The following is a 12238-nucleotide window of genomic DNA, read 5'->3' as shown; positions in this document are numbered from 1 at the left end:
AGCATAAAAGTTTACGGCTGCCGCACCAATTTTCAAGAACACGGTTAAAATACAATTGGTTCCTTATATACTACATTCAATTACGGAGAGAAAGTTTTAAATTCGGATCAGAAAGCTTACGCTTTCATCGCGCAGAAGTCAGACGTCGCCCGCATTAGATCCGCGATATAACTTTTCCGGGCGAAACGAACTTTAAAACAAAGCGCGCAGAAAAGTCGGCCGGCACAGGTGTCCCGAGTGCTTCATACTCTAATCAAGTGGAAATGTTTGCTCGGACGGACGGACGGGCCTACACAGGACGAGCCGCTCATTCACATGAATGCCACACGCGACCTAATGGAATTCAATTCACATGCGCCCAATATCAAACAAAAATCTCAGCTCCAACTTTTGCGAAAGTCCTTTGAGATACCTTTTTCAATTTCGCTGAAACGGACAAAAGATACTCCTAAAACACAGTCCTAAATAAGCAAGAGTGAATTATAGCCATTCGGCTTAATACCTCTCAGTTAGTACACGGGCTTGAATAAATGCTGGTCAAACAAAACTTGAGCTTATCTCAGAGAATTGTATTGCATGAACCCGTCTGAGCAAAATACGCAGCGATGGACGGATAGCGAGTGAACAAGCGAGCATTCTTTTGTTTCCATTATGGATAAGCGCAACTCGTTATGTGTAGAGCCGAGTAAACCTTTTGACATTTCGCTAAAGGGTTCATTTCGGCTGATTAATGTTGTAATTCCTTCGGTTGCACGTACAAAAAAGACAGTGGAAGCATTTATTCGTTGACGGCTCGTGAGAGAGAGAAAAATGAAGGGAATTTATCTGAAGCGTGTATCGTGGCGAGCGGCTGACGGGGATCTATTTTAATGCAGCGCTATTATACTGAGAATTGAAAATAAATGTATGAAAGCGAAAAATGGACAGCGCATGCATCATATTTCGTAAACCCATGAAATGTATTAATTATTTTGAAAGATAATAAATTTGTAAAAGGATTGAATGCAGCATTATAAACTTATTAATTATAGAGCGGTAAAATTAAGTATTTAGTTGAACGTCTCAAAATGCAAGTTTGAAGTGAAAATACTTTCGTTGAAATTTTAGTTATATCGTTGAAAGGAAGCCTTTCTCCAACGATATATCATGATCGTTCCTTCCCAGCGCTTGCTCCAAAATAACTGTCTATTTGCAATTACGCCCTTAATATAAAGTTTGCAGCGCAAAGCTAAACAAGAGCACCTGCCACAAAGGCGAGCGTTAGGCTCCAGTTAACAATCTAGCTCATTAGCACAGTATTCCCTTTGCTCAGCTAGAGAAAAAATCGCGTAGATTAATTCGACTTTGCTCCTGTAATTTTTTCAACGCGTTAACGAGGTAACTCCGAGCGTACGTAACTAAGTTGCGCGATGTAGCGACTTTTGGTCGTGCCGCTTTCAGACTGCAGCGTCCTGCTTAATTTTCTTTTCAAACTCTTTAAAATTTCCATCGCTTTTAAGATTCGCTCGAAAACGCTTTGCTGTAAGAAATTATGTAGCTACTATGCAAATTCCTAAGTAATTCAGCTATTGCGCTCGGAGCCGAACTGGATTGAAGTTTATAGTCAGTTATTGCTTTTAAATTTTAACGTGAACCTTTTCAGGGGCGCATTTATATTTCGAAAGCTGCAAGGTAAAGAGAGTGGGTAATGCATTGCTACATTACATTTTCTATATGGATGCACCAAGTGATTAAAGTGATCCTACTTTCATTTTACGGCTTTGAAGTCTTATTATAAATCCCATCGAGGCAGTGAATAATTGATATCATTTAAGACTTATTGTCCTATCTTTTGAAATAAATCTTTTTATTGCATTTCTAAAGGTTTGTCTAGTCGTATTATTTCCTTGTAAGACATAAACAAACGTGGGCGGCTGTTTATTTAGGAACCTGCAGAACATTTGTAAGAAACTGGTCGGGGCTGTCATATAATGTATCAACGATTTATAGAAGACCTGTTGTACCTTTCTTGGATTAGATAGACATGGTTCGGTTATAAATAATTCCCTTATCTATTCTAAACTAGATATTATTTAAATCGAATGAACGGTATATTAATTGAATGATATTACAAAAGCTCTTACATTGATTTCATAATTACGCAGCACCTAACAATAACGCCTTCAATATTAACAGTATTTCCCAAAGGGTCAAAAACTGTTATCTCACAAATCTATTAAACCAGTTCAGTAATAAACACATTCCATTCGAAATAAAACGAACAAACACGCAATGGCACATTAAGAACGATTCAAAACGTCAAAACATCAGATTTCATTCCAAGAAAACAAAACTTGACGATGTTCTGAGAACGCTCGACTGCCATCTTAATAACCACTCATGTAACTTGAACTTATAATTATGCATCGGGTTTACACAATTTAATGTAAACTATATTTAGTACCCCGCGTTTATGTTGAATGCTCACTGGTGAGTCATAGTAATTAAATTACTGGGAACATGTTATCATTTTAATATAGATTCAAATCTTTTTTAACAAGTTTTAACAAAGATCAGGTTACAAATTTGCTATCAACCATAATAAGCATTTTGTAGAGCCACTGATTTTCTTATTAGCTCCCAACATTATTGAATCTTTTATAACTGTAGCATAACAATATTGACAATATAAGCAGTACAGACAATATTATTATACTTCGGTTATAGAACGTCAATAGCTCCTCGTAATCTTTTTATCATAAAGAATAAACTCCAAGGTACAAACAGACAAGCGATGAGAACCAAAACTCGAGAGTTATACAAATCCACTCAAACAATCTTAAAGCTCACAATTCCTATCAAATGGAACCCAATATTGCTCTCGAACCAAACGGACGTCAAATCAAAACGTTGTGACGGAACATGCAGGTGCGTGTCAGTAATTAAATAAACATTTAATTACATCTCAAACTAATGTATGTACGAGCATGTACTGAGAGCGTCTTCAAACACGAGATAGTCACGTTGAAGCTCAGAGCAAATAGTGTCTAATCTATTTGGATTCCAGTTCACGTTGTAAACGTTAATTCGGGGTGGTTTATTATTTTTATGAATACAGTAAATCCAGACGTGTTCAACGATATGTGGGAACAAAAATGGTGTTTAATTTTTAAATGAATCTAATTTTAAATGTACTTACTGTAGAGCTGTCTTTGCCTCATTAACTTTTAACCCGAGAGACATAACCCGTAATTAAAACGAATAATTATTAAACTAACTATGTTACTATTACGAATAGACATCATACAATTTGTATAAACACATCCCCCATATTATATTATTGACACTATTACTTTACATTCTATTCAATACAATTTTCAATATAAAACATACACATTTGTAGCCTTGCGTTTTCACAGCGACATAGCCTGCGGTTAGCTGTAATAGTGTAATGTTATGTAGACAAGTGATATAACGGCGACCCCACCTTGCGCGTCTCACGCGATAGGGTGACTTACTGTACGGTACACTCGAGCAGAACTGTGTACGTTTAAATTGTGTTTGTAATCATAATAATTAATTCCATACATTATACTCGTAGGATGGTTAGATGCTAAACTTTCACGCGCAAATGCTAATAACATACAGCTTGACAAACTGACAGTTTAAGTTGATTGATGACAGGTGTCAAGCTGTTGCTGTTGATCAACAACAGCTGTAAAATGAAGCATAACTTTTTTTGTGAACTCCGCAATGTTATTGAACTATAGCGTCTCGATCAAGCATGCAAATTATTTAACAGAAACCCGTAATTACATCGCTGAACGTAATTAAAGTTTAACTCTTTTCCTTGCAACTGTACCGAGACGGACGTAGAGTTTTTGAATTATTATTAATCATCATACGCTGTACGCTTGGTTATAACGAATAAAAATGCAAAAAAACACATTTAATTTCAGCTAGACGAGGGGAATTGGCGCCCTCTCTAATTAATTAGATACCCACCTGCTATAAAACATACTGCGTGGCTAAGTTCGTCAGTGAAAATATTTTTCCAAATAGTTAATTACGTGTCACGAATTTGATAAGAGCGTGTTTTAAATATTTATTTTACATTTTAATTAACAGTCAGCTGTCGCGAACAGTTTTAACGCAAAGCTGTTTACAATAACTGTGTGTTTGTGTGAAATATTTTGGGGTTGACGGCACGAGTCATTACATAATTGTGGTTAATATAATGTTTGTTTAATGCGCATTCACATAAATTAAGAATATTATTGCTGCTGTTTACGTACGGTATAAACAATTTGACATAAAACATACACAGTATATCTAACATACAAGTAAACTATACAATTTACATATTGATTACTTATGGGCCTAAATTTTGGATTCATTAAATATCTGTTGACAAGTAATAAGTGTAAGACAATTTATCGGTTATACTTATCCGAGAGAACAGATAAAGTATGATAATGATTTAAAAATGGAGTAAATGCTTTTTAAAACGGTATATCATAAGCACTCATGAGCCTGTTTAAATTATACCTTTGGGAGCATTTGTCAAGCTTGCCGGTGGGTGGCGGCTACGTATCGCTACGGACTCTATTTTTACATTCATTTCAATAAATCGCTACTCAAAAATTTTGGAATCATGTAACGATATCTCTTTTCAAACTATTGTGTGGTCGAACATTTAACGTTTTGAATTATTATACCATTCTTAGCAGTTTCAAATTCGAATAAAGAGATGCGTTGTCGCATACAATTGATATGTAAATTTAACAAAGAGAATCTGTAGAAAATTATTGTACACATATATACAATATTGTTATCTTTTCAAATCATCTTGGCTTTGTATTTAATGAATTAATATTTTCAAGTCTGGCTTTGAAATGAATTTTATATCAAAGCTTATTTGAAAGTCTTCCCGCTTATAACCTTATAACTGTATCAAGACATTTAATAAATGTCAGATAAATGAGCAATAATCCGAGGCAGTCATTGGCCGGATCATAACCAAACATCTTCGGTAAGTCAGAGAGGAGTCACGGCGAATGAAAAACGACCTCCATTAAGGAAGTGAATACATTTAAAATAATCGGCTTAGTCGTCCGACGTTGACGTATATTCGTACTTATCTCACGGAGATACCGACACAGATATCCAGAACTAATCCCTTACACAAACATCTGAAAAAGACTCGGCACTCCTTGTTGGGCGACGCGAGTAATTGAATGGGGTACGGCCGTCTCTTCGATTTGAACAAAAGTGTCTAATAATTTATGCCTATAATCTGACGCGCGCCTCGCTCGCAACGCTTTCATTCGTTTTTTGGAATCACTACACTGCTCTTTGTTGAATTCAGATATTAAGTTCACAATGGCGGCGACAGTCACAATATTACTAGCGTGCGCGTTCTTTATCCAGTTCTTCATTCGCTGTCAAGCCACAGTATTTATAATATGTAGCTGGATCAAGCGCCAGATACCAAGAACTCTGCGTTATTTTGATTACTGAAAAGGATAGATTGAGTTCACAATTCACATGTCTTTAGACTTAATCTTAGTCGTCTTTAGATAACATTTATTTATGGAGTATTATATAATAATTCTGGTTACCATGATCAAAATATTGCAAAAATATTTAACATAGTACGCAATTTTTCATAATGTTTGAAATATAAACTAACGGTAATAGAATAATACAGAAACAAACGCACGGAATTAACTTTAACGATTCATTTAAAGTTTGTGAAGCAGCATATCAGGAAATGGCCATTATTTTTTAAGGACTTCCTTTGACGACAGGCGCCATGTTTACTTTTACAAAGACGTAACTTTTAATGGAGTTACAATTATTAGACCTTGAAGATTCGACGTAAATAAATAGAACCTCTTTGGCCTTTTCCGTTCATATCAAAATCTTTTTATTTATGTTTGCTTGTTGTTTGATTTTGATACTTCAATGTTAGATCAATTTGCTGTTTCTCTTTCCAATAGCAGTATGTTTTAAAGTGACATCATAACAATTTCAGAACGACGAACAACAAACACAAAACAGACTAACCAATTACAAGTGCAATTGAAGTATAAACAGCAAACTACTCTGTACATTTCCATTTATTTCAGAAACATTAAAGAACAGAAGGGTACAAAAGTAAAAAGTTTGAAACGAGTCGATTCAAAACTGAAAGCTGAACGAAGTTGACATAAACGTTTAAAACAAAACTTGGCAACAGTGAATACAGGTTGAAAACAAAACGGTCCAATCACATCTGCTACAAAACCGATATTACTGGGATTGCTGAGCGACAAAAGTTCCCACATAAAACAGGAAGCAACGTGCGCCATGTTCATACAAAGTAACAGCTTTGCAAACGCTTTTAACTATCTACTTATGCTCCAGCGAATACCGCTACAGCCTCTCCTCTATGTTTATTTTAATTAACAGTAAATTTGCAATTTATATTAATCTAATATCTAATATCTAATCTAATATATTATATTATAAAGGCGAAAGTTTCTAAGGATGTATGGATGTATGGATGTATGGATGTTTGTTACTCTTTCACGTAAAAACTACTGAACCGATTACAATGAAATTTAGCACACATATAGAGGGTAACTTGGATTAACACATAGGATAGTTTTTATCCCGGAAATCCCACGGGAACGAGAACTATGCGGGTTTTCCTTTGCAAACGCGGGCGAAGCCGCGGGCGTAAATCTAGTAGATAATAAATTAACTATCTATATTTTGGTCAAATTAAAAAAAAGACCAAAATGTCGTTTACTTCGACAATACATGATTACGTTCATTCAACTTCTGTAGACACTCTACGTTCAACAATAACGTTGATTATAGTTAAGACACCAAATTCTATAGACACTCTGCGTTCTACATATTGTATAGCTCATGCATCCTCATCAAGTACCTAACTAAATAAAAAATAACCCAAGCATACTTCCTTACATACGTAGCCACCTACAATTCACATTGTGTGATTTGCAAAATTACAAGCCACGAGCAATTGTATTACAAATAACCACTCCACTAATGACAAGGAAAGAAACCGGAATGATAGTTCAAGCTCCACTAATTAAGGGTATGGGTGCTGTGGACTGTGGTGAATGAACACAGAATAAAATGGCGGACTGGCTCAGTATTCCCGTGCCGTTTAATCAAACAAGAACTATCGATTCAACTAAACCGTGGATGTGTCTCCAATTAGACTTTACTGCCGCGGAATAAACAACTACAAATTCTGCTACGAGTTATCTATTAGTATTCAATAAGCAGCCGAGTTTAAAATTTAACCCAGATATATTAATTGATAATAACCGCCGTATTTGCCGACTCAAACATATAGCGGCTTATCGAATTATATTACTGCGAACAATTTTATAGAACCAACAGAGCTAACGGTTTAAAATTTCATCACATACATACGATGTGTAATTATTTCGAGGTAAATCATATTAAAAGGGTCTTTTAAATGGATAAAATTCATCTTGAAATCTTTATTCATATTTACGCTTTAAAACTAATTGGATTTTTCTTTACAAAATATATACCTACGCCTTAGTTTTCAATTAAAAATATTTGTCTATGCCACTCATAGTTGCCTTATAAAAATATTTCCTATGTGACTTCGAAAGACGCTTAGCACTCATAGAGTGCCTTCACGTCGTCGCATTTGTATGAATTATGAGTGTATCTAAACTTGAAATAACGTTTTGACATCGCTCAGCTCTCGAGTGTCCAGCGAGTGTACAAATAAATACAATTACGATATTTCCAAAGGGAATCATTTTGAAGTACATGTCTACTTTAGTATGTGACTTTGCATTAAGTTTTATACGAGTAGTTTTGAGCTAGCATGATGTTCATTAATATTTTATTAAGACATTTATGTTCACAAACAAGAAATTTCACTTATATCGTAGTATCTCACAAACAATAAATTTGTGAGATACTATTTTAAAACGTTTTATTTAAGGGTATTAAACTAAAAAACATTATGATATAAAAGTAACATTAAAAGGTGCGTAGCAGATATATCCATTAAAGCTTACTCGAAAATAGCTTCCATCTTAATTCTCTTAATATCCAAAGAAGCATAATAAAATTAAATTGCCCCTCTAAAACCACGACCACACTAACGGACGCCTCGATGACTTGATAAACTATTAGTTTAAAAACACTGAAGACAAACGCATTTACGAACACATAAATGCATCAAGGCGTCGCCTAAGATAGCAGCCGCGACGTTAGAATTTAAATATCGGATGATCGGTTAGTTTCTTCTATATTTCGTCGTAACGTATGGACGTTTAGACACCCTCTTCCGCGCCGTCAACTCTGACGAATAAGTTATTATCGCTTCAAACAGCTGCTTTACACAAATCAAAGAACCTATCACTGAACTCGCGTAGCACGCTCTCCGTCACGTCTTTATGACCATTTTATGAGCTCGTCCATACACCACTTTCAGAGTTCAGACACGCAGCAAACCATTTCAAATTAATAGAGTTGGCTACGAGCGCTTTTACATGTAACATATGAAAATCTGCAACATTAATTGTTTTATGGGACGCTAAATCTGTATATGTAATTAATGCCAAATGTATGTTATTGATGTTAAATGACTCAATACATTATCAAGCGGGCCCATAGCGATGCATAGCTTTGATATACAAACGGAGCGAAATTACTAAACCCAGCGAAATTTAAGCGACCTCGCAAACTCGTCAGCAATAATTCTACTTAACCTCCTGAGACCCAGGATTTTTTTCTCTTTCTTTTTTAATAAAAATTAGCTGTATCTGTTCTAAGGCAATTATAGATATTAAAAAAAATGGTAAATAAAATCTTTCGTGGAAAACTTGGATTTTCTTTATGTCATGTATATATTACAGGGGGTCCCAGTTCCAAGTGTAATAAGTTTATGAAAATGAAGAAAAACTACATGTTTTTTTAGTTATTATATATTTTTAAACTTGAATCTAAATATTTATTATTCTATCCATTGTTCTGTGTCAATTTTTTGTACTTTGGTTCAAAGATAGGTATTTATAAGGGTGAGAAATGACCAGTTCAAGTATTTTGCACCGGCGCGGCGGTGTATTTATATTCACGTCCACCCCTAGGTCTTATTTCTTATCCATCCTCTCGTTCAGCCTCCTCTTATGCTTGGTCCACGTCATATGCGTCCCCGAGATGGCCTGCCAACAACTGAAGATGGCATACATAGTGACGATTCTGTTCTGAAATGACTCATACTCATTGGACGAATGGAAGAAGAATCATTTTCTGGTATTTGGGCGGCTTCATCTGTATCATTTGGGGGATTATCTTCATCTCAAACATTTATTTATTCAATTAGACTTCTTCTAAAAGCAATTTGGAATCGTCACAACAGTATTAACATTTACCACCGATTCGGAAAGCAGTATCTATGGAAAAGAACCGGCAAGAAACTCCATAGGTCCATCATATAGGTCAATATTTGACTCATCCAGGTGTTGGTAGATCTTAGTATCTTATAATCCTTGAAAATTATAATAAAATCTGTAACATAAACTAAAGAATGTCATATAGGTAATACATGGGGCCCTAGTAACCAATACCAATTTGGCAAGAATTGAGACCAAATGTCTTACCAGTATGACATAGAAGAAAACATTCATATTTTTCACAAGTTTTAGATTTATCTTACAAAATAACTATTGCGGTTGCAGAAATAATATCTATTATCTTTAGATATACAAAGATATACTGCAATATACGAATGGTTCCACTAGAAATGTAAGATTACTGACCACGTGTTTGTCGTCGCACAGCCACCGTCAACTTCGAAATGAGAATACTTCAAATCACTGTCACTTATAAAACCAAAAACCGTTTAGTATAGTGGATGACATTCCACTACATCGATTTGAGGTATTATTCCCGCATATACGCAAAAGATGGCGTTGAAATATTTTTTTATTGTTTATGTAATATATATATGACCGCAGGCCCCAGGAGGTTAACACTGATACACTGAGGTGAAATAGAACATTATAATTTACTATCTCATATCCACAGAGTAACTTGTGTTTTATGTGGGCAATAATAAGAGCTATTTTTCGTTACAATAAGTAGAAAACACATTTTGTCAGGTGTTTCACGTCGTTCATTTCGGCGTGCAATATCTTAGCACGCGACCCGACTTGTCATCGCACCGGGTTGGAAGGTAAAACGAGTGGTTATAAATTATTTACAATTCCGCGCGAACGTCGAGTATTTGTCACCCCGGGCCGAGGCGGGTATTAAGATATTGCTACGTATTCCTGAGGGCCTCATTACGAGCCGGAGTGGGCACACGATACCTCTAATATTTCATCCTTAACCTTCACGAAAACCAACTAAGAAAATAGCACTCAACAAATTGTTCTTACGTCTTTATTGTGTCTTTGTTTTTAAATAACACCGAATGCACTTACAAGCATTCCATTTAATTCTCCATACAGTCCGTGGGAAAAGACTTAAAACTTCGCGCTAAATATTTGTGTTACATCAAAATAATCGGAATACGACTGTAAAAGATTTTATAGGCAATTAATGTGATCGTTTACGTTAAATTGAACCAATTATTGTGAATTTTAAAAGCTAAAATATTTATGGAACAAATTTTACAATGTGGACGCTAAATTGGTTTCCAAAATTAATAGAGCAAACCGACACCGTTATTTGTATTCTGACATGTTGTTTACAAGTCTTGACATTTACATTGTACTACGTGTTTTAAAAACTCAACAAAACGGGATGATCATTAATTTAACATTTATATGAGTCAATTAAGTCATCCATCAAATAAAAAAGTAAAGTCACTGTAAAAAGAATGTGTCTTCATCTGCTGATGCGATCACATCGACGCCCGCAGCGTCCCTACCACCGTTCAATTACTTTCACAATGAGTATAATATAATAAAGTCATCACATAGTCGGCTGGAGTTATAATTTTCATTATACGAGAATTAAAGAAATGCTTTCGATGTTATCTCGAGCGTGAGTCGCGTGTGAGGAACTGAGATGAGCATTATTAAAAAAGCACATGTGGCCCGAGATGCGTATCGCAGTGTTCGTTAATTACTTTTGACACGCAGCATATGATTCAATTATCATATGATTTATACGGAGCTTTGAGTAGGACGCGGGGGTAAACTCGGCTTATTTAAGCGTTAACTGGCCCGTTATTTCAAAGTATCGCGTTGCTGACAGATGGCGAGCCAATTCTCACAGTAGCTGCTTTTTGGAATTTTAAACATGCTACCGAGTTGTGCGGGCAAATATATATAAAAAAGGGTTTAAATCTGCGGGTTCCCATCAATATGATATCATAAAAAAACATGATGCACGCATGCAGGGTCATTTCGTGTGACACTGAATTAATCATTCTTGACGTACCTAGGTATTTTTTATAATTCAACATTCAAGTCCTTATATGCAGAAATATTAACTCGCTTAAAATTCAAATTCAGCTTTTAAAATCTGCATACTAGTTAATTACGCCCGCAGTTTATTCTTCGTTCAAACTTTATTAAATTTAACGTAGCACAAATATAACAAAAACAAAAGGTATCCTTTGTGCATGTGCGGTATCCTAAACTCATAATTTATGCATAAATATGTTGCAAGAGCATTTTCTCATCCCATTAAGCAGATTGTCTCAAACGGATAGTGTGTAACACTATTCTAAACATATAAATTATACAATCGCGTGCCGCATCTTAGAATTTGAGAGTTAGTCTCACAAAAACCCTCTTAATTGCTTAACTAATCCGTCCCTTGACCACATTAGTTAGTTCTTAATCGCTTTATACACAAAAGATCGCTGTGTTTGTTCGTCGGCTTTAAACTTATGCTATAAATAAATACTAATTACAAGTAAAACATAAAGATAGCATCGCGATCCAAATTCTTAGGATTATGAAGCCGCAATGAACTGTGTCGTATAAAAAAACGTGTATACCATAAATTGTAAATCTTCCGTGACGCGTAATGGTCTTACCGGCTTATTTATTAGCGTAGCTCGTTTCGAATGAACCGTTTAATAAATATTATCACACTTTAAGTAGTCAACAAACGTGAGAAGATAGCTGTTGACCCGATTCGTGATATTTGTCTCGTTTTCGGGATTAAAATTGATCGCTGCCGAACGACAATGTCTTCTGTTTGTCGAATATGTCTTTTGTAAATAACGCAGATGGTT

At 35.3% G+C, this 12238-nt stretch overlaps 1 protein-coding gene across 2 annotated transcripts in view; it reads right to left on the bottom strand.

The window, feature by feature from the left end:
- Positions 1 to 12238, bottom strand: part of LOC149487646 (uncharacterized) — a 49600-nt gene that overhangs the window by 15392 nt on the left and 21970 nt on the right. The window lies entirely within an intron of this gene.

Source organism: Colias philodice, chromosome 6 (assembly GCF_061535455.1).
Source record: "Colias philodice isolate Cphi_HAF_F1 chromosome 6, ilColPhil1 Martin Lab GWU primary, whole genome shotgun sequence".
NCBI classification, from domain to species: Eukaryota; Metazoa; Arthropoda; class Insecta; order Lepidoptera; family Pieridae; genus Colias; species Colias philodice.
The sequence above is the reverse complement of the archived record's forward strand: the minus strand, read 5'-3'. Positions and strand labels throughout refer to the sequence as shown.